General features: G+C 43.3%; 1 protein-coding gene across 5 annotated transcripts in view; it reads right to left on the bottom strand.

Annotated features, from left to right (window-relative positions):
* ANKRD44 (ankyrin repeat domain 44) overlaps positions 1 to 24,597 on the bottom strand; it is a 153,094-nt gene that overhangs the window by 96,792 nt on the left and 31,705 nt on the right. Inside the window, exon 1 of one of the 5 annotated variants that reach the window (XM_081863847.1) lies at positions 13,694 to 13,748. The exons of the other annotated variants lie outside the window; for them this stretch is intronic. The gene's annotated coding sequence lies outside the window, so the exon portion shown is untranslated. Of the gene's footprint in view, positions 1 to 13,693; positions 13,749 to 24,597 lie in introns of those variants that run through there. 5 annotated transcript variants of the gene reach the window in all.

Genomic DNA, 24,597 nt, shown 5'->3' on the forward strand with positions numbered 1-24,597 from the left:
TATAAACAACCTTGACGATGACAACAACACAACACTCTGCTTTCCTCCTTCTTGAGATATCTAGTCTTTTGGCCTTGAGAATCATTATCCTCTCATTGACACTTTTCTTCACCAGGAAAATGTTTCACTGGACATTTTGGCTGGCCTTTCCTCACAAGATTTCCCGACCCTTTTTTTTAAAAAAAAAGCCACCAGCTTTGTTAATCTCTTGCTAATCTCTTTTAAAGCTACCAGCCTTATTAGGAGCTTCGAAGGATGACGGCAACCAATCCAAAAGGAAAAGGAAATAAAAGGACACTGTAGCATGAAAATCTAGTTTCCAAACTCTTATTTAAACACACAAATACACACCCCTCCAGAAACCTGTTTTTTAATCATTCGTCCTGCTTAGCTTGCAAAAAGCTTACACAGGGGTTAGACTACATCTGATCTCTATTAAGTAGTCGTGTACAATCATGTTCGTTGTGAGACTGTTGTAGGTTTAAAAAGAAAAAAAGATAATGGGTTTTAGCCAACTGAGCCCTACTCATTGTGTAGACCCACTGAAATTAATAGGCCTAAATTAGTCATGCCCAGTGATTTCAATAGGCCTACTCTGACTAGGCCTAGCAGTAGCTAGAACCCTAAGTTGCAGGATGTCTGAAATGTTAATGTATCATAGGATTCCCCTCATTTTTGCATTTGTTGTGTATTTTTCTATAATGCAAGCTGCTTGGAAAGCTTCAGGTGACCAGTGAACTAGTAGCTTTTGTGTTGTTTAGTCGTTTAGTCGTGTTCGACTCTTTGTGACCCCATGAACCAGAGCACGCCAGGCACTCCTGCCTTAATAAGTTTAGTCAATATAAATAAATAAACCCTAACAGTTTAGTTCGCCAAAACACTCTGATTCAGAAGCCAACACAAGACAGGCTAGTAGGGAGAAAATGAATGCAATGCAATGTTCAGGAGATAAGATGAGGAGGGGTGCTTAGGTAATGGTTCCTTGAAAGTGTCTCTGTAAAACTTTGGATGGTACGGAGAGTTTAAAGGAAAAGCAAGTTGAAGCGAATAAGAGAGTTGTGATACACATCACATCACATCAATCTTGCCTTCTTCACAAGCGCAGACTATTGCAGTTAACTAAAGTGCATTGTGTTGCTTCTATTAACACGATCTGGAAACCTCTCTGTCTGTCTCTCCCCTCCACCTCCTCTCTTTAAAGGGTAGGATGTAAACATTTTGCTCTCTAGTGACCCACTAAAAGCCAACAAGAACATTTTCCACTTGCTTTGCCAGATGCAGGAGAGGCAGCAACAGTCCGAAGGCATAAGAAATCTCCTCGGCAAGGCCCGTTTGCACTGAAATCCCCCTGTGGTCAAGTTGGCTTTCATCTGCTGGGTTTGAAAGCATGTCGGCTGAGAAAGTCTCTTGGGAAATAGGACCGATGGCAAAAAAAAGGCTTTAACTTCCCTAATCTTGGGCTTCCTGTTGTTATAAAAATGCGTTGCTCTAACTCGGGAGCGGTCCCCCCCCCCCAGTGAAATCTGCAAACTGAAGCAAGATTCGTTTACACAAATCGGGAATACGGGATGCTGTTTCGGAGGTTTTATTCATTTACTGGGGCAGGAAATCCCAGACCATTTCAGCCACTTTCGCTCCTTTCCATTAATGGCGTGCTTCTGCTGCCAACTCCATCCTGTTTCCTTTTCCACAGTAGTAATAACTATGGGTTGCAGCCGGCCAGAGCAGCACTTGTGCCAAGGGGATCTCCTATTCCTCCTCATCATTCCAAGTCCCACACCCCCCCCCCCCGAAGAAATGAGCAAAGACAATTTCCGCAAACATCCAGTCTTTTCAAGAGAAGAGAAGGCAATATATTTTCAGCCGGAACTCAACAGAACTCAGTTCTGGCACCTCTCAGTTGGGCACCATTGCCATTATAAGAGAACAAGGGAGGTGTTCATGGTGAATTCCAGCACCTCTTTTTCAATAAAAATAGCACTGATTGTTATTATTATTCATTAAAGTTATATCTATATAGAGATCTCTATATACTGAGAGAGAGAGAGAGAGAGAGAGATTACACACTGTTTTTCTCATAAAAAAATAAATAGAGAACAGTAGACTACATATCTTAGATACAGAAAATGTATATTTACTTCATTGGGTAAAGTGCTAGACTTGGAAAAGGTAGATTCAGATCCCAGTTCAGCTGTTATCTTAGTGAGTTAGTTTGTGGTTATCTGTTCCTCCTCCTACAAAAGAGGCTCAGTATTGACCTTCCTTTCAATCTCAATAATTTTTTCTTTCTCATACCAGTCTGGAATATTGATCACAAGGTGGGCTATAAATGGAAGCAAATAATGAATGCAACTTGAGATTAGTGCCAAGAATGGAGAAGTTAAAAAACATAAATCCCAGTAACATGTTATCCGTAAAGCAAACAGATCTCAAAGTCTAGAAGAGCTGTCAATAATATTGAAGGGAATTATCCTGTCGTGAATAAGACAAGTTCATTTTTCTTGGAAGCCGCGCTCCCCAAAGAAGTCTCAACACCCACTCCTCTCTGTAATTTCTTTTTAAACTCCCTATATTTTTTTTCCTTTATCTCCTGTGCTGAGCAGCAACCTGACAGACATTTTTAAAAGCCAGGCCACAGATATTTGGCACATATGGTTCTCTCAGAATGTTTCAACTCCGGAAACTAGGAACCGATGCTTCACTTTTCTCTGCTTAGTTCAGTGATAACAGGAAATTAACGCAATGAGGTTTTCTCTAACTAAAGACTACAAGCTGAGCATTTTAGTTTTACACTAATGCCATATGTATGGCTTTTCTCTCAGTAATGTTTTTTTTATAAAAACCCCCCCACCAGTCCATGTTTAAAATGCATGCACAGAGGCGGAGAAAGACTGACTGAAGCAATAAGCAGCTGTATTATTATTATTATTATTTATTATTATTATTATTATTATTATTACTACTACTACTACTCTCTACTTATCCCAATCTCCAAATGGCAGCAATTTGGGAGAATACAGTTTCTGCTTATTCCTTAAGCATAACACATTTAGGCAGGAAATGAATAGAAGTGGAGAGATTTATCGTAAGTTTAATGTACACAAGCCTTGAGCTCAGTTGTTAGAAATCCAGAAAACTCAACAATCGGCTCACATAAAAAGTTAATGTACGGCAGCCATTTTGAAGTGTCCTACTAGTGTCTTACTCACAGGGGTCATGGAAATGTAAACTGGGGACAGCGAACACCTTACACTGAAAGCAGACGACTTCCTGCACAGAATCCTGGAAACTGTGGTTTGCTCAGGGTGCTGGGAGTTGTAGCTAAACTACAGTTCCCAGGATTCTTTGTGGGAGCCATGTGCTTTAAAGGTTTGATGCCCCCACTTGAGGAACCCACCCACTGACTTGATTGTAAGAAGACTAGAAAAGATAAAGGGACCCCTGACCATTAGGTCCAGTCGTGGCCGACTCTGGGGTTGCGGCGCTCATCTCGCTTTACTGGACGAGGGAGCTGGCGTACAGCTTCCGGGTCATGTGGCCAGCATGACTACGCCGCTTCTGGCGAACCAGAGCAGCGCACGGAAACGCCATTTACCTTCCCGCTGGAGTGGTACCTATTTATCTACTTGCACTTTGATGTGCTTTCGAACTGCTAGGTTGGCAGGAGCAGGGACCGAGCAACGGGAGCTGACCCCGTCGCGGGGATTCGAACCGCCGACCTTCTGATCGGCAAGTCCTAGGCTCTGTGGTTTAACCCACAGCGCCACCCGCGCCCCTTGTAAGAAGACTACAACACCCTATAAACATCTTTGACAAGCTTTTGATTTTGAAATTTAATAGCAAATGGGTGCAATGTGATTTTAAGAACAGCATACCCAGGAAGCACCCGGCTGACGTATAGCTATAATTTGAAAATACCCTATATGGTTGCTCTGTTAAGCCATATGTGGTGAGGGTCACCTCAGACTCTGTGGCGAAGCTGACTCAGTGCTTGACCAATCCCCACTTCTTCCTCAGAGTTGCAAAGGGCATTAAAAAGACTAGCAAGTCTCCAGCCAACCAGTTTTCCATGCTTTGTGCTACAGACATCATGGAGAATGTTTGCCTTTGAGAGAAAATTTGTGAGCAACAGCTGCAAGTGTGATCTTGCAACACAGTTCCGCTATTTACTTGGGGCCGTTATAAGAATTTTAAGATCTCAAATATAGAATAAATATTCATAAATATCTAAATATATAAACCAGGGGTCAGCAAACTTTTCAGCAGGGGGCCGGTCCACTGTCCCTCAGACCTTGTGGGGGGCCAAACTATATTTTGAAAAGAAAAAAAAGAATGAATTCCTATGCCCCACAAATAACCCAGAGATGCATTTAAATAAAATCACACATTCTACTCATGTAAAATCACCAGGCAGGCCCCACAAATAACCCAGAGATGCATTTTAAATAAAAGCACACATTCCACTCATGTAAAAACACGCTGATTCCTGGACCATCCGCGGGCCGGATTTAGAAGTCGATTGGGCCGAATCCGGCCCCCGGGCCTTAGTTTGCCTACCCATGATATAAACCACATGTCTGAAATAGTACAGGAGAGCAATCCTGAAGCCATTTTGACTCTCCCAATGATCTCAAACATTCCTCTGCAGTAAGGGAGGCAAATGGGGAAAGTCTTCCCATTGTCTTTTTGCTTACCAATCCTGTCTTAAGGGCATATTTGTGTATGAATAAAGACAGCCTGTGACCTGGATTCAGGAACTAAAGTATTAACCATTGCAAAAAAATGGCCAGGCAGCCCAGGTAATGCAATTAGTGACCATTATCAGGTATCCTGGCAGACAGGATTTCTGCTGTAGACCAGCTCCTATGATGTATGTATGATGATTTCTGGGGGAAAGACAAGTTCCTCCATCTTGCCAGCCACATGCAGCCCACTTACTTGGCCCTCTACAACTCCACGGAATCTACAGTGGTACCTCGGGTTAAGAACAGTTTCAGGTTACATACGCTTCAGGTTACAGACTCCGCTAACCAGAAATAGTACCTCGGGTTAAGAACTTTGCTTCAGGATGAGAAGAGAAATCGCGCAGCGGCAGCGGGAGGCCCCATTAGCTAAAGTGGTACCTCGGGTTAAGAACAGTTTCAGGTTAAGAACAGACCTCCAGAACGAATTAAGTTCTTTTCTTTTTTTAAAAAAAAATAAAATATTTATTACTTTTCCAACAATTTAAACACCACAAAAAACAATAACAATACAATACACAAACACCACACAACACCAACACATTAAACTAAAAAAAAAAAAAAACAATCTAAAGCACATCAAATAATTTCAATATCTTATTTCCACGACCTCCTCACACCTCCCTTTTTGTATTCCACTTCTGTTAATTGTTTCAGCAATTCCTTTCCATCTTCCTCTGTTTTCTCTCCCAGAATTATCTTAGCACATTCTAACCTTATTTTCCCTTTAATACTCTATTAATCTGTTTATACTTAATTCCTTATAACATTTCTACTAAAGCCGTATAACTTCATTCCAACATTTTTCTAACATTCATCTTTAATACTCTATTAATCTATTTATACTTAATTCCTTATAACATTTCTACTAAAGCCATATAACTTCATTCCAACATTTTTCTAACATTCATTAAATTTACAGTATTTCCGTAAATAATCTTTAAACTTTTCCAGTCTTCTTCCGCCGACTCTTCTCCCTGGTCTCGGAATCTGCCAGTCATTTCCGCCAGTTCCGTATAGTCCGTATAGTCCATCAACTTCATCCTGGTGATCTTCTATCTGATGCTCTTAGCTCTTTTCCAAGTCCCTTCTGCAGATCTTCTTCATATTTATACAAAAACTTTACTTTATCTTCTACTGATCTTATTTTTATTTTCCTTCCTTTGAAACTGAAGGATAGACCTTGGGGAAACTCCCACCTAAAGATGATTTTGTTCCTTCCAGAACGAATTAAGTTCTTAACCCGAGGTACCACTGTACTGAGAATTGAGTCTCCCTCCCCTCCCTTCAATGGCAAACCCAAAACACAAATAAAGAAGAATGCAAACGCAAGGCCGGCTCTGTCATTAGGCAGAGAGAAGCAGCTTCCTTAGGCAGACAGATAGGGGGCAGGCAGAGCTGTATTGGGCAGTGTGCCCTGTGTCCCCTCAGCTACATTGCTGCCCTCTTGTACAGTAGAGGCCACTGTCACATCACCAGCATTGAAGCAATTGCCAATGTAGTTGGCTTTTGCACATGAGATGGGGGAAGGCACCATCCTGATCTCTGCCTCAGGCACCAAAATGTCTTGGACTAGCTGTAACTAGTCATTTTGTGGAGGAAAGAATTTGGGGTTCAAATCTTAGCTTGGGGGGGGGGAGAAAAAGTAATTGAATGGAAAGCAGCAACACATAACAGAGTTTTTATTAAAAACCTTTCAAGACGTAATTCTGCACTGGACTCATGCCGTAAAACCAATCTTATACCATCTCTGAGAACACCTGGTGCCAATTTGCCCTACATTCAATGAGAGGGGAGAGGGGAGTCATAAAGAACACCAGTTCTAACAAGATTCAAATGTAGAGATTATTTTGCAGGCGGACAGTTTTCTTTCACACCAAGAATGTGTGCACCACAGCTTAATGAGATATGTCAAGACTAATCTCTTTATTTGCCCATTAAGCTGCCTGGTCTCCATGCAGGCCTAAGTCATTAAATAAGATGTGTTCACACACTTTGGGCACCGCAAAGCCATAGAGAAATTATAAACAATACTACAGCTCATGTGCGTCGTAGACTCGCATGACTCCAGCACAGCGTTATAAACTTAAGCTCTTTGCTACTAGCAGCCTCAAACCAGGCATTGGATCAGTTCTACCAGATGTTACTGAGGGGAAAGAAAAAACAGATGCCATTTTCAGGGGCAGCCAGGCATTTAGTGCCACATCTAATTTAGCCACGGAAGTAGTAACTTTTCATCCCAGGATGCCTCAACGCTGAAACCAGGAAACCACCACCTTGCAAACTGCCCAGCTTGCAATCACCTCCAGGCAGGAGACCTTCACAGCTCCCCACAAAACCTCTGGCCAAATACACTGCAGGGATCAGATGTACTCAGCACAAACAAATCCCTGAAAAAGAGCTGCGCTGGTGTTCAGCTGAGACTACAAATCCCATTTTGTCTTTTCTCCGCCATTCCACTCCTAGCAAAAGTTTCAAGCAACAGTATAGAAAATATACATCGAAAAGCTCAGCAGCTGGCTCTGGGTTATTCGTGAACTGCAGCAAAGTTATCCTCTTGGGGGGATCTTGTGCAGTCACTGTTACATTTTTACACAGCGGGGTTCCAATCCTGCTCGTTCTCCCCCAGGACCTAGCAATACAGTCGTACCTCGGAAGTCGAACAGAATCTGTTCCGCAAGTCCATTCGACTTCCAAAATGTTCAGAAACCAAGGCGCAGCTCCCGATTGGCTGCGGGAAGCTCCTGCAGCCAATCGTAACCTGCGTTGGATGTTTGGGTTCCAAAGAACGTTTGCAAACTGGAACACTCACTTCTGGGTTTGCGGTGTTGGGGAGCGAAAATGTTCGACTCACAAGGCGTTCAACTTCCAAGGTACGGCTGTATACACATTCATTTTACCTTCTGGATGAACATAAATACAGTGGTACCTCTAGTTATGGACTTGATCCGTTTCGGGGTGCCATTCACAGAAAGGTCTGTAACTAGAGCGCCGCTTCTGCGCATGCGCACGGAACAATAGAGCACTTCTGTGCACACATGCGCAGCGAAACCTGGAAGTATACACTTCTGGGTTTGCCGCCTTTGCAAGCCAAAAAGACGCCACATGAACCTAACACAACATGAGGTTTGCCTGTATGCAAAATTTTCAATATGGAAATTTACTAAAATATCAACACCGGGTATTTCTAGACTGACTGCTGTGAACTGTAATTGACAGGATTTCATGCAAGTCCTGAAATTGTTAACTACATTAATGCAGGGATGAGAAACCTGTGCTCCTCCGGTGATTGCTGAACTCCAACTCCCATCAGCCCCAGCCAGCATGGCCAATGATCAGGAATTATGAGCGCTGTATTCAACGACTGAACGTATTCAAGCCATAGTCAATGGCTATACTGTGTTACAGGGCAGAAATAGAGTCAATGAGAAGCTGCCATCCTATCGTTCTGCTTGGTGCTATCTCTCAAAGGCCTCTAGTTATTCAAAACCGAACGCATGAAATCAATTTATCACTATTGTAAATAACATAAAATATTAGTACAGAAACCCTGAGGTTCCACTTTTGCACCTGGGTCCAAGCTGCAAAGGGGGACTGGTGCTCTTATTGCCCTCAGCTGTTAACAATATTACTGACACACACACACACACACACACACACCCAACTCCTCGTAGAGATTTCTTCTCAAAATTTCAGAGAAAAACCCTCAGGAAACTCAAGAAACTTTGAGCACCGGATCTCACACATCTGTATGCCTTTCCTTCTTCCCACACAAGACCTAAGCCTTGTCTCAGATCATCAAACCTCTGCAATCTTGCATTTGCACCAAGTGCTGCTGATGATACACTGCAGCCCTTTGTAATTAGAGCTTGTCAAACAGAGTTAAAACGGAGGAAAGGTTTTATCCACTTATCTGAGCTTTCCTTGTAGTAGAGGCCACGCTTGTAGCACAACAGCCACATGCACAGGGGTAAAAGCCCCAATTGGTATGGTGGCTGACGGAGCCTTTTCACAAATGGGGAATACTTGTCTGAATCAGGTCCCTGAGTCCAACACAGCATGGGCACAACAACCACAGAGAGAGGACAAGTATTTAAAGGGACACATTGCACTTTTTGCCCCAGTGAAATGTCACCGTGACCACACCAAGTCAACTCTTAAATTGGGCAAGGTGTACAGTGGTGCCCCGCAAGACGAATGCCTCGCAAGACGGAAAACTTGCTAGACGAAAGAGTTTTCCGTTATGGAGGTGCTTCGCAAAACGAATTTCCTATGGGCTTGCTTCGCAAGACGAAAATGTCTTGCGAGTTCCTGCGGGTTCCCCCCCCCTTTTCTAAGCCGATATGCCGCTAAAAGCCCCTAATTGTGCTAATAGCGCTAATCCGCTAAGCCGTCAATGGGCTTGCTTCGCAAGACGAAAAAACCGCTAGACAAAGAGACTCGCGGAACGGATTCTTTTCGTCTTGCGAGGCACCACTGTATACAGGTCAATGGAGCATGAAACATCTCTCTCTCTCTCTCTCTCTCTCTCTCTCTCTCTCTTTCTTACACCCACACCCACACCCACACACCCACACCAGAACATTCATTGCTGAGCACCTCATGAATTGTGGACACAACACCTATAACACAATCCTTGTCCTTGTCTATAGAAAGCCTCCGACATGAAAAATGTTAACCTGCTCAAGCGAGTCATTGTCCATTTTCTTGTTTTCTATGCATTTAATTGATTTGTCTGATTTGACTTGTTATATTTCTATACCGCTTTTCATTCAAATGAATCCCAAAGTGGCTTAAAAACAATAAGTAGCAATAACTAACATGATAGGACATCACAAATGCAGCATAAATCTTATAGAACAAGTAACAAATCATCAGTAAAACGATTACAACCTATATAAAAAAGCAACAACTTAAAAAAAATAAGCTACGGATCACAATTAAATCAAAAGATACACTCCTTATTGTGGTGTGTACAGCCCTCTCTTCCTGGAGTTATCAGATGGGTTTAAACATCCCTATTTTCATTGGAGATATGTTGGAGGACATGGAGTTATGCGATCTCCAAGCCAATGAGATAAGTAACTATTCAACCTTTCGAAGACATCTGAAGGCAGCCCTACATAGAAAGTTCTTTTATGCTTAATGTTTTTTATGTTTTAATATGTGTTGGAAGCTGCCCAGAGTGGCTGGGGCAACCCAGTCAGATGGGTGGGGTATAAATAAAACAATAATAACAATAACAATAATTATGGAATAGGACTTCCCTAATTTCATCAGAGAAATGTTGGAGGCTATGCAAACATGGCTTCCTTCAGAGAATCCTGGGAGCTGCAGTTTATTATGGGTGCTGGGAGTTTCTAGGGGACACCTATTCCCCTAACAGAGTGACAATTCCCAGAGTTCCATGAGAAGAAACACTGATTATTAAACCATTAGATATTTAATGCAACGGTTGATTCCCACCTTCAACCAAATCCACAGACACACCGCAGAACACTGGTGGTTCACAAATTACAATCTGATGCCCAAAATGTGTAAGCTTTTTGTGAAATAAGGATATTCACAGTCTGTAATGCCCATTAAGGTGTTATGTTGAGTTTTTAATTAAAACTATATATTCCTAACCCTGATTAGGATAAAACTGCTACTCACAATGTAGTTTAACACGTACTGTACTTCCTAATTTTCCCAGTCACAAGGGAATCAATACAGGAACATATACTCAGTGGGGTACATGAATTCTGCTAAAAATAATACACATTATTTTTAGCTTTTATATACTAAGTTTCAGGAATACAGTCAGAGACATTTACAAGTTTTTGAAAGGATGCAGTCGCAACCAAGATTAATGCACTACAGCAATATATTGTCATAGCTGCACCTGCCTGCCATACCTGAAAGAATCAACCATCACCAGTAAAATTAATTTCATGGTTCTGCATGGATGGCAGAGTACCTGCATTTAACCTTCAGATATGTTTGCACAGTTCTGGCTACCTAATTATGTAAATCACACCAGCATGAGCCTTTTGTATTAACATAAAAGGCAACTCCATGGAGATGTCTAGTGACCACATACAAGGAATGAAAGACCTGTGCTCTAGCAAAACCAAGGTTAGTTCAAGGAAGTGGAGGAGTGGTCTCCAGGGAGGAAGGCAGAGGCCTTACAGATCAGGAGGCAACACCAGCTTGTACAACTTGTGATCGACCAACCCAAACGGAGGCCTCTGACTATTAACACATAGCTGTCAACTTACAGATTTGAAAATAAGGGACCAGCAGCCTCGAAAATAAGGGATCAGCAGCCAAAATAAGGGATTTTCCGTTTCAGCTTCTGAGCCCCTCTGAGCCAAAGGCAGAAAGCCCAGCCAGCAGCCAAATGAAGCCTCAAGCGGTGGTTCCCACAGCGCAGCAACCCGGCAAAGGGGATGCAGCAAGGAAAACCACCGTCACCTCTCCGCTGGGAAGCGCTGAGCAAAAGCGAGTCCCCAGGCAATGCAGCTGATTTGATCGGCGCAAGGCATGCAAGCTCCACCCCCCAGTCGTTCTTAGACTCCTTATTGGGTGAGCAACGCAGCCAAGCAACACAGTTGGAGCCTCCCTCCTCCCTCCTGGCCGGCAGGCAGAGAGGGAGAGGAGCTGATTCCTTTGAAACCCGGGAAACTTAAGGGACATCATCAATAAGGGACAGCAGCGGGACACGGCGCTGGGATAAAGGACTTTCCTGCCAAATAAGGGACGGTTGACAGCTATGTATTAATAAAGGACCTCAATGGGGTTGTCAAGTCTATAGCAGGTCCACAGTATGTTGTTGTTGGTAGGGCATTCAACGTAATGGGTCATAGATGATACAAGCCAGATGGTTGGCAGAGTTGGATGGGGAAATCCCACATACCTCTCTAGTTCCATCACCACTAATTGTTGGGGGGGAGGTAGGTAGGTCACTAATCCAAATGCATTCAAATGGAACATCATCCAAAGGCAGTCCATGATGAATGTGTGATCTGCATGACTAGCAACAGACTCCACTGCAAGCGTTTATATTAGCTGCTATTTTCTGCTCCTCCTGAGTCTCGCCTTCCCAGTGAGCATTTACTCATTACCATTGGCAGTGGGTGTTTTGCTATAAAAAGGAGAGAATATATTTACTGCAGGGATTTATACTGGAATCTTGGTACAAGGAGAGGACTGATGTTTTAAATTCCTACTTCTCAGTGCACCTGCTAACTTCCCCAGCTTAAATTACATATGCATTCTCTCCTGATTAATCTATTTTGCAGTTCCAGGATCTCCTCTGTAACTTTGCAGCCATGTGTGCCCTTGTAATAGGATGAGCCCATCACTCCGGAGGTATAACCGTCACTAGGCTTATGTGGCTAGTCTTCGATGTTGCAAAAATAAAATAAAAGTTGGGGAAAGGGAACCTTATAGAAGGCCAAAGCCCTAAAACCAATAAGGCCCCACACCATTCAGAGGCCTTCCTTTCCCTTGTTCACCCACAATAAAGGTAAAGGTACCCCTGACCGTTAGGTCCAGTTGCAGATGACTCTGGGGTTGCATGCTCATCTCAATCTATAGGCCGAGGGAGCCAGCGTTTGTCCGCAGACAGCTTCTGGGTCATGTGGCCAGCATGACTAAGCTGCTTCTGGCGAACCAGAGCAGTGCATGGAAATGCCATTTACCTTCCCGCCAGAGCGGTACCTATTTATCTACTTGCACATTGACGTGCTTTCAAACTGCTAGGTGGGCAGGAGCTGGGACCGAACAACGGAAGCTCACCCCATTGCGGGGATTCGAACCGCCAACCTTTTGATCGGCAAGCCCTAGGCTCAGTGGTTTAGACCACAGCACCACCCACGGTAAAGGTAAAGGTAAAGGGAACCCTGACCATTAGGTCCAGTCGTGGCCGACTCTGGTGTTGCGGCGCTCATCTCGCTTTATTGGCCAAGGGAGCCGGCGTACAGCTTCCGGGTCAAGTGGCCAGCATTACTAAGCCGCAGTGCTCAAGAAACGTTCCGATGATATTTACAGAGAGAATGAGCCAAAATGGTTTTAAGGGTCAAAATCACCTTCTGTAGATCCTACAGCTTTGGCATGAAAGGCTAGGAAGCCATTTGTGGTACATCAACATGAACCTAGTTCAAATTGTCAATACGGTTTGCAAACGTAAGGGGGAAATAAAACTTCTAATTTTGGTTTATTGCTCAGACACTTTCATTTTCAGGGCCTTTCTCTTTAAGATGATTAGGGAAACAGAGAGGGAGAAGTGAAGGCTCTTTCTACTACTTTAAGCTGTATGCCCAAGATGTGCATTAAGGACTAATTAAATTCTTTCCAGGAGCAGTTACCTTCTCCTTATTTGGGGAAAAAAAACCCCGAGTGATGAAGTAATATATTGGCAAGATAGTCCTGAAAGAAATGTCACCTCTGCATTTGGATGAAGAATATTTATGGATTCAAACGGCATGTTTAAAAGAACCCAGAAGTCACCTCCATATCCGAATGTATTGTTTATTTTAATGCCTCACAGAAAACTGGATTCAAGACTGAAAATGATTATAAGAATAGCAGGGACTTTGCATAGTAATTTGCTTCCAAATTCATAAACAATAGTGTTAACACCACAGCTAGATCTTGCCTTCTTTCTTTGAGATCCTCATCTCACAAAGGTGGGGCCATGTGTTAAGGAGAGCAACTGAAATTGATGGGAGTGACCTTCCAGCTGTACTCTGGCTATCCAGCCTGCAGGTAATATATATGACTTTCCTGTAAGTGGTGCACAAGTAAGTGGAGAAAGAGAAATGAATTCATTTTGTACTGGCTGTGTTTGACATAGAGATAGAAAATGAGGAAAGTCACACACAGCCCGATCATCTAATAAAAAACCAAAGCTGCCGTGGGCTGTGTTTTTAATGGAAGTAAAGTGGAGTCACATTTTCCTTTGATACCTCTGTCGTGAAAGACCCATACGCTTTGTAGGGAAAACTGAAGTAGGGTACTAGTTCAGTTTTAGACCTGAAGTCCTAATAAAACCTGCACTGGGACTGAACCTCTTTGATGTGTAATGAGGCTTTGGAAAACATTTCCAACCATTATGGCATCCTGCACTAATGCAATAACATAGTCACCAATGCTTACTGTGGTATTCCTTCTAAATCTGTACATTTGAACATCTTTATACTGTTCCAAATCCCTTAGACCATTCTAAATGCCCCCTCCAAGCATGTAATGATCACCCCCCCAGCCCAGCCATTTCCCCCCCCCCACCTCAAGAAAACTAGTAAAAACAGCTCTCCAGAATTTCTTTCTGGACAGAGAAGAGCGAAGACAGGGGACGCTTGGGTTGCAAACCTGATCCGTGCGAGAGGCACGTTTGCAACCCGTAGCACCGTGTCTGCTCACTCGCGGGTTGCAATGCAGCGCGTCTGCACATGTGCAAAGCCCGATTTAGCACTTCCAGGTACTTCCTGGTTTAGCGCAGTGCACAACCCGAAAACGCAGAACCTGAAGCGTCTGTAACCCAAGGTATGACTGTACTGCACTATTACATAGCCTTGTGTAGTGTTCCCACTTAACTGATTCCAGGATTAAATCTACTGAGGTTAAAGCCATTAAGCGAGGAGAGACAGCCACCGGCAACTCTCCTTGCAACATGCTGGCTTATTTAGCAAATCTTTCTGGAAAGGCAGAAAGGGGAATAGGAACAATATTTGGATATAGGTTGTAAAAGAGCAACTATGTAAGAGCAAGGCCTTGCCAAGAATGATGATAATAATCTCTCTCTCTCTTAGCATGAAATTCATTTTTAAGAAATGAATTCTCATGATGGGGGCTGTGTGTGGGTGTTTGGGGTTTTTTTTTTAAGCATAACACATGCTTGCCACAAATGCTGGATGGATTCCAGAAAGTCTGAAGAGGCATCAGATCATTTCAACTAGTCTCTCCCAAGCGATTTATCATTTTGCCACCTCACAAGCCACATGACCAGATTTGCCTCTCATTATGGCTTCCTTCCTGTGCTCAGTCCAAACGCCTTTCCACATGTGCAGTCTCCATCTGCAGGAGAATAAAACCTCCCACTTTCCTCTATTCTTTACTCCCTTCCAAAGGAAAAAATATCAGCACTGCCATTCAGAGTCTGCCAGAGTCTGTCTGTCTGTCTGTCTGTCTCTCTCTCTCTCTTTCTCTTTTCTCATCACACAAAATTCCTGATACATCACCACCCTTAAGAAAATCCAGGAGAGGATTTGATGTTGCACTGTTTAAAGACGGTTTAGAGAATGGGAACCTCCAAGGTCATATGAAGGGAACTTCCAGGAACACCCTAGAGTCCAATGTTGAAAAGCCTAGATACATACCTGAATGGCAGCAAACTACAGTGGTACTAAGCCCTTCTGGCGAACCAGAGAAATGCACAGAAATGCCGTTTACCTTCCCGCCAGAGCGGTACCTATTTATCTACTTGCACTTTGACGTGCTTTCAAACTGCTAGGTGGGCAGAAGCTGGGACCAAGCAACGGGAGCTCACCCTGTTGCAAGGATTGGAACTGCCAACCTTCTGATCAGCAAGTCCTAGGCCCTGTGGTTTAACCCACAGTGCCCCCTGCGTCCCTTATTATTATTTTTCAGTATAGCAACATACAAATTCAATCAACTTGTATAAACAATGGATAAGGAAGGTAGGCCATTTTACAGTACAGTGGTACCTCAGGTTAAGTACTTAATTCATTCCGGAGGTCCGTTCTTAACCTGAAACTGTTCTTAACCTGAAGCACCACTTTAGCTAATGGGGCCTCCCGCTGCCACCGCACCACCAGAGCACAATTTCTGTTCTCATCCTGAAGCAAATCTCTTAACCAGAGGTACTATTTCTGCGTTAGCAGAGTCTGTAACCTGAAGCGTATATAACCCGAGGTACCACTGTATAAGAAATGTTTGTAAACCTACATGCACTTATGATATAAAAACCACCTTTTTGACAACATCCTTTAAAATATTTGCATTATGCTGTCCCCTAATTCACCATCACCATTATCAGAACCAGTGTTAGAAACTCAAGATATAAAAGCTAGGCGCCAAACGATTCCTTAAACCAGGGTTTCAGTCGCCAAAATGGAATGCCTAGTTGCCATTTTTCGGGCCAGATGGCTCGAAAGTCATACTGTATTTTTCAATAAGACTTTTGGGTTCCTGAAATTCTTTCTGATTGTGCAGATAAAACATCGTGGATAGAATCCTACAAGATGTGTTGCTAGTGTCTGAAAATGGTCTTGATCCAAGGATCCTCAGGCATGCACCTTCAGATGGGGGAGACATTTGCCGGCATCCTGGGGCCTGGGCGTCTTCACTTGGTTGCAAGTGGCTGATAAAAAGGTAAAGGGACCCCTGACCACTAGGTCCAGTCGCGGACGACTCTGGGGTTGCAGCACTCATCTCGCTTTATTGGCCAAGGGAGCCGGCGTACAGCTTCCGGGTCATGTGGCCAACATGACTAAGCCGCTTCTGGCGAACCAGAGCAGCGCATGGAAACGCCGTTTACCTTCCCGCCGGAGCGGTACCTATTTATCTACTTGCACTTTGACGTGCTTTCGAACTGCTAGGTGGGCAGGAGCAGGGACCGAGCAACGGGAGCTCACCCCATCGCAGGGATTTGAACCGCCGACCTTCTGATCAGCAAGTCCTAGGCTCTGTGGTTTAACCCACAGCGCCACCCACGTCCAAACAGCACCACCCGCGTCCAAATGGCTGATAGCAAGATGCAAAATGCGAATTTTGAAAGCTGCAGAAGACCACAGGGAAAAATTACAATATACAACATATGTCACTACATAACATAATATCTGTACAGTATAAAATCAAACCAATTATATAAATACAATTATAATAAATACATAATAAAATGCAATTTCTGGAACAGCAGCAGCAGAAAAAGAAGAGACACGACAGCATATATAAACTACAAGACAGCACACAAATATCCACTTTTCTTTCAATCAGGGTTCTTCCTGCTGCAAATCTCAAACCACCAAGAACAAAACCAAGGGGATGCAAGCCAAATTGCTTCTATTGAGAGCTGCCAAGAGAAGTCAATGATATTTTATTAGTTTCCTACTTACACAATGTTTGGTGACATCATAAAGCAGATGCACTTTGAAGGCTATTCCCATCGTCTTCCCTGCCACTGTACACTTGATGGACATAGCTGAATTTCGAGGTGGAAGATGCCACAAGGTCAGTAACAGGTCTCGTGTTACAAGTGCTGGTGCGCATGACCAGATCATGCATTTCCAACAACCTCAAAAGTTGTTAGTTTTGGAGCACTTTCCACCACGGAAGAAGCTGCAATCTCACAAGATCGATTCACTGCACCAAACAGGAAGAGGCGTAATGCAACGAGAGCTTTGCTAATTTAACATATGCAATGTGTATGAGAGACAGAAACCTTGGCCTCAGACAAGTTCTAAACAAATAGAATTAAACTTACTGATAAATTCTGCTACAGAGCTTGAAAAGGAGACAGCATGAAATCACTGGAGAATGGTCACTGTGCTTATCTTGCACACAACTGAGCTTTGCATTTCATGGTCTTCTGGCCACACTGTTTACAATTTTTACACATCGTACATAAGATATATTTATATAAAACCTGCCAACTGCAGATAAGACTTCATGCTTCTGACAAAGTGGGCTGTATTCCATGAAAGCATATGCCACAATAACTCATTTCATCTTAGAAAAATGTCTTGTGGCACCTTATACATTTGCTGCAGCGTGGCTACCCCTCTGGGACACTGAAATGCCATGTTCACCAGGCAAAAGAGGTCATAGGACAGGGTGGGAACCAAACTTCCTGCTTTTGCTATGCATGACAAGTAAACTGGAATAACTGAATTTGCTGAATTTGCAGAACATTAAAACGTTTTAAAAATAGCTGCAAACTGAAAAGGGAAGACTGGAGTTTTCCCAACCGTAAAATATCCTGAATGTAGTTTTAGGAACATTTCCGCATTTGAGAAAGAAATCCTCCACCCTAGCAGGAATAAAAAGGTAAAGGACCCCTGACAGTTAAGTCCAGTCACGAACGACTCTGGGGTTGTGGCGCTCATCTCGCTTTGCTGGCCGAGGGAGCCGACATTTGTCCGCAGACAGTTTTTCCGGGTCATGTGACCAGCATGACTAAGCTGCTTCTGGCGAAACCAGAGCAGCGCAAAGAAACGCCGTTTACCTTCCCGCTGGAGCGGTCCCTATTTATCTACTTGCACTTTGACGTGCTTTCGGATTGCTAGGTGGGCAGGAGCTGAGACCGAGCAACGGGAGCTCACCCCGTCACAGGGATTCGAACCGCTGACCTTCTGATCGGCAAGTCCTAGGCTCTGTGGTTTAACCCACAGCGCCACCTGCGTCCCATGCAACAAATATACCAAGGCCTTAAAAGTCAATGTGTTTTGGTACTTGTGTCAGATTTAATCACCAGTAATAATCTTCTGGTAACACATAAATTAAAACCCATATCAAAATGAGCTGGCCCTAGGCTCTGTGGTTTAGACCACAGAGCCACCTGCGTCCCCTATTACTTTAAACACACAAAACACACAAATGCAAACACTAGGGAATGCCACCAATGCTCACTCGACTCACCAATTCCGCTTACCCTTTGCCAACCTCCCTTGCCTTGTGCCTGACCAACCCCCTCCTCCCTTTACACCTCACTCACTTCTCACTAACTCCCCACATCTTTAAATGTGTTTTCCCCTCCACATGTTTAATGGAGGGGGCCGGCACGTCACACAGCTGTTTGCTAAATTGCTATGTGAAGCACCTCCCCACCATTAAACCTAGCTTCAGGCACACTTGACAGAGGGGGAGGCACGTCACAGTGGTTCCCCCACTGTTAAATAGCAATGCTGCTAACTTGCTTGCCTACTGCTCCTTATGCTACAGTTGGCATGGCTGCATATTGGTGGCCATGCCAACTGCAGAGTGACGACAGCCTTGCATTTATATATATATATAGGAAGATAGACAAACCTTGAACACTTTTCACTGGATACACTGGCAACTGAAACGGGTACCTTTCACATGCAAACAAACACACCCATAGGTGTTCAAGGCAAAACAAACACACCCATAGGTGTTCAAGGCAAAAGTGGTTGCCGTGCTTGCTTATGCTGCCCCGCTTTGGGCCGTGATGACAGATCTTGCTCCTCTTGAGACACTGCAAAATCAATTCCTGCGTCGGCTCCTAATGCTCCCCCTGTGCGTAAGCAACGCAGCCATGCGACTAGAACTGAAGATCGCATCCTTAGAAACTTGCCTGTGGAAGCAAGTCTTCAATTATTGGTTATCATTGTGGCATAGATTACCAAACCACTACCTTGTCCAATGCTTATGGCGAGATGAATTCTCTAGCTTTTGGACTAGTAGAATTCATGCCAAACTCCTGAGTTATGGAATCTCTCCTTCAGATTCCCTAAAACTAGACCAAATTACTGCTCAAAGACTGATCCGCCAAAGACTGGATGACATCGATCTACAGCGAAATTATATGCTGGGGGGAGGTGTTTGTTCGCCCCAGAACATTGGTATCACTTTAACTTACTGCGTTCCATCATACCTCTCCTCCCTTTCGACTGTTGCCCATAGACTGGCCTTCACCAAAGCGAGGTTCAACGTTTTTCCCTCCAACGTCTTGAGACATAGATTCTCAAAGGGCCAAGCCCCCGCCACGTGCGAATGTGATAAGGAGACGCCAGAGTCGCTCCAGCACATCATGTTCACTTGCCCCCTGTTCAATGTGCCACGGGCAAATTTGTTGGGATCAATCATACAGAAACTAGAGGGTACCCCACCAAAATTCCACCTTGCTCAAATCTTGCAGGATAAGGATACTCATACGACCCTGAATATGGCTAGGTTCCTGGTCGCTGTCCTTACCCAAAAGCGACGCCAAGGAGCACTACAAGCTAACTAAGGCGTAGTATGCCATTCTATTTTATAGTATTTTATTGTTATAGTGGTGTTTTAGCGGCTGTTTTTTTCCCACGTGCACAAGCTGTTATTTATGTGTTGTTTTTACCTGTATGGGCCTATGGCCGTAATAAATATTGTTGTTGAAACACACCCATACCTGATTGATGATGGCTGGTCTTTACAATATTTTAACAGTAGGGAAGGGCAAGTGTGTTTGTTTCCTATCCATGTCATTTCCACATATTTTTACATAGCTCCATTTTGTTTCTGTATTAATTCGCTTAAAAAAATACATACCTTCTCGTTAGAAAAACTTCCCCAAATAATCTTACAGAAACCTCTGTAAGAGCATGACATTGTGAATGGATTAATAGAATTCATTTACCAAACAATTTAAACATTGCATATAAAGCCTCATGCTACATAATTAAAAGCAAATCCTTATTTCCTGAGGAATAGCCTTTGGACTATAATGTAATATAAATAGAAAACTATCTTTAGAAATATTTTTCCTCCAAAAGCATTTTATTTTTTAAAAAAACAATTTAAATCGAAAAAATCTGATTTTAAAAAATCGACTTAAAAAAATAAATCATTGATTTTTATCCACCCTGCAACAAACTAAGGGGTTAGTCCATGGGTAGGCAAACTCAGGCCCAGGGGCTGGATCCGGCCCAATCGCCTTCTAAATCCGACCCACGAACGGTCTTGGAATCAGCGCGTTTTTACATGAGTAAAATGTGTTCTTTTATTTAAAATGCATCTCTGGGTTATTTGTGGGGCATAGGAATTCGTTCTTTTTTTTTTTCTTTTCAAAATATAATCTGGCCCCCCACAAGATCTGAGGGACAATGGACCGGCCCCCTGCTGAAAAAGTTGGTAGTAGATAGGCATATAGACAAAAGAAGGAGGGGGAGGAAGGCACTAAGTTCTGAATGCACATAAGCCCTTAAATCTGAACATCTACTTCAATGCCCTTAAATTGCAGAAGCTTATTCGGGTCATATAATAATGGATGTTTCAGGAAAGGTATTAAGGAAGAAACTGAAGGAGCCAATTTGCAGAACCAATTTTTCCAGACTAGCAGGGTTACTCTTAAGATTTGTGATTAGTCACACTTTAAAGAGCTCTGCTGGGGAGGTGGGGAATCTAGAGCAATGTGCATTAGATAATACAACAAGCAGTTAATCCATAGAGACCCATAGTTTGTCCTCTGAACCCTGTATAAATGGCAATTAACTTCTTCAATTAGAAAGGCTCATAATATGTCCCTGAATTTGGCATTCCAAAACCTCCTTAATTTACAGGTCTATGCAAGGCGTTATTGCTGAGCTAGGCTCTCTTATGTCTATGAATAGAAGTACAGTAGTACCTCAGGTTAAGTACTTAATTCGTTCCGGAGGTCCGTACTTAACCTGAAGATGTTCTTAACCTGAAGCACCATTTTAGCTAATGGGGCCTCCTGCTGCTGCCACGCCGCCGGAGCACGATTTCTGTTCTCATCTTGAAGCAAAGTTCTTAACCTGAAGCACTATTTCTGGGTTAGCAGAGTCTGTAACCTGAAGTGTATGTAACCAGAAGCGTATGTAACCTGAGGTACCACTGTAACGGACATAGGCTACAGTTTCTTGATGAATTGGGAAGAACTGTGATTATAGCTATCATTCCTAATCACAAAAGTTATCATTTGATTCAAGACATTAGAATGCTTTGGATTTTTTTGGATTACTGGGAGTAAAAGCATTCAATATTGTTTTAGGCTGTATACACACCATACATTTGGGAACACAGAACATGGGAATTATAGTTTTACGGGTGCTGGGAACTGTGACTCTGTGAAGGGTCAACTTGAGTTCTCATGATTCTTTTTTAGAGGAGGGCATGCTTTAAATGTAGGTAAAAGGTAAAGGATCCCTGGACGGTTATGTCCAGTCAAAGGTGACTATGGAGTTGTAGCGCTCATCTCGCTTTCAGGCCAAGAGAGCCAGCATTTGTCCACAGACAGCTTTCCAGGTCATGTGGCCAGCATGACTAAACCGCTTCTGGCACAACAAGACACCGTGACGGAAACCAGAGCTCACGGAAATGCCGTTTACCTTCCTGCCGCAGCGGTATCTATTTATCTACTTGCGCTGGCGTGCTTTCAAACTGCTAGCTTGGCAGGAGCTGGGACAGAGCAACAGGAGCTCACCCCATCACGGGGATTCGAACCACCAACCTTCAGATCAGCAAGCCCAAGAGGCTCAGTGGTTTATACCACAGCGCCACCCACTCCCATGCTTTAAATGTACCAGTGTGGACGCAGCCATGCTGGGCCTCAGGTGCCTTAAAAGGCCTCCCTTTTCTTCCTTTGGTCCAGTACAATCACCATCTCACAAACACTGATTAGAGCAAGTACAGAAGGTGTTCTCTCCAGCATTCTGGCACGAGGAGCGTGGGCAGATTTCGGAGTGTATTACACACACACCCAGAAACATAAAATGTTTTAAGAGGTAAACAGAACATCGCAACTCTCTGGGGGGAACTCAGCCAAAACTTTACAGATCAAGCGTTCTCTGCCACTAGCGCAAGGGTGGAGAGCTCATGCCATGTTGGTGGATTCCAGGGTCCATCAGTCCTAGCCAGCATGGCCAATGGGTCAAGGATTATGGGAGCTGCAGGAACATCTGGAAATCCACAGGTTCCCGACCCTTCCCTTAAGTGCCTCAAAACTGGAAACCAAAGCTGCTCCTTTGCAGAAGTACAGCAGTGGAATTTGCTCTCGTTAATTTGGCAGGATGACGCCTTATCATGTCTGAAGAGTTCAGCTACAGACTCTTGAGCGCCACTGAACATGCATTTTTATTTCAAGAGGGAACTGAAGTGATCATAGCTGCTGTCAAGCAGCCAAGAAAGGGGAGAAACTGTTCCAAAATAAACCTCTCTCGCCTACATGGCTGTAGAAAGCATTGAGGCTCCAAATGTGCACATAAATTTGTCCAAAGTTTTTAAAGTATATGCCTTACTAATCTAGAGACATTAAAAGTGTCCAAAGAATTAGGAACTTTTTTAAAACCATAGGTATTCACACCCATCAACCAAACATGCCAAATTGTCCAAGAAGAAATTCCTGGGCTGTTGTCATTATTATTTTTTTAAAATTGCAGAACATATTGAGCAGCAGCTACAAAATAATTTTTATTGTATTGCACTATATGGTATAGTGGTTAGAGCAGGGGTAGTCAACCCCTAATTAAAACTGGTGTATTCCAATCCAATTTGAGCCATTCCAATCAAAATAATCAGTTTCTTTTATTAAAGTTTGTGTGTCCATTTTATACATGCAAGTAAGCAACTTAATATGAAACCAGATCCTATATATTAATTTGGCTCTTCACCTTTAACCCTGCCTACACACACTTTTTAAATTATTCCAGATAATTTACACGATGATTACAGCAGGTATATTGATGAATAGCTTTCCCCCTTTAAAACTTGTGTTAACATGAAGACACACCTTCTGAGATCAGAGCCCTCGTAAAAAATGATGCTAACAACCAGAAAAGCCAGACTATTGAAACCCACAAACTGTTAGCGCTTGCAGTTCCCCCCCGCCCCCCAACCATGAACACATTCTTCTTTCATAGCAATGTAAAAAAGAAATAAAGGAGCTGGCAAGGGCAAGTAAGGACTACAGGAATAAACGAAGCCATTTGATGCCATTTCCTGTAGTACATTTTGTCTTCTGACAACATTAATAATCCATTCAACAGCACAGACCACTCTACACACATTATATATATGTAAAAATCCTCAATTTGGCCAGATGCCTCGTTTGCAGGGAGCATGACCCAAGGCCTTCCTGAGCTTCTAGTTATATTGGATCTCTGAAAATAGCCAGGATTAGCAACAGACCAAACAGTGTTGACATGTGGTAGTTAGGTTGAAAACTACTTCTGCCACTGAAGCAGGGTTCTCTTTCTAAGCAAAGCACAAAAAAAGCAGAAACAAGGCCTGATGATCTGAGAAAAACATCCCATGCTCAGCACTGAAAAAACACAAATCCTTTTTTCAAAAGTTGCAACATTCTCTTGCTTCCTTTTACCAATTCCTGACCATGTGCCCAGGTCATAGCTTTTTAGAGACCTGGTAGTCTGGTGCAGCTATAGGGTTGCCAACATCCTGTTTCTAAAATTGTCTTCCCTGGCACCTCACCTGCTCATAAGCGCTCGCACAACATTGGCGTGGTCCTTTCTGTCTGTTACGTTAGCTTGCAAATGGAGATAGCATCATGGATACCCAAGTACAGTGGTACCTCGGGTTAAGAACTTAATTTGTTCTGGAGGTCCGTTCTTAACCTGAAACTGTTCTTAACCTGAGGTACCACTTTAGCTAATGGGGCCTCCCGCCGCCGCCGCACAATTTCTGTTCTCATCCTGAAGCAAAGTTCTTAACCCGAGGTACTATTTCTGGCTTAGCGGAGTCTGTAACCTGAAGCGTCTGTAACCTGAAGTGTCTATAACCTGAGGTACCACTGTATAGGGAAACTTTTAAAAAAATGTTTAATGTTTTATTATGTTTTTGTGTATGTTGGAAGCCACCCACTGTGGATGGGGCAACCCAATCCGTTGGGCCGAATACTTATAATGGAACAGGGCGTCTCTATTAACATCGGAGAGAAAAGCTGGGAGGGTATGGACTAGATCAGCTCTTAACCTGAAGTAATATTTCTGGGTTAGCGAAGTCTGTAACCTGAAGCGTCTGTAACCCAAGGTACCACTGTACCAAGTCAACATGCTGCCATCATCGAAGAGAAGTTGGGGAGACCAAAACAATCACCCACTTGTTGAAAGAGGCACCATAATCCAGAAGGGAGAAGAAGGATGGATTCTGTCTTGGGAGA

Source organism: Podarcis erhardii (assembly GCF_964252035.2).
Source record: "Podarcis erhardii genome assembly, chromosome: 1".
Taxonomy (NCBI): domain Eukaryota; kingdom Metazoa; phylum Chordata; class Lepidosauria; order Squamata; family Lacertidae; genus Podarcis; species Podarcis erhardii.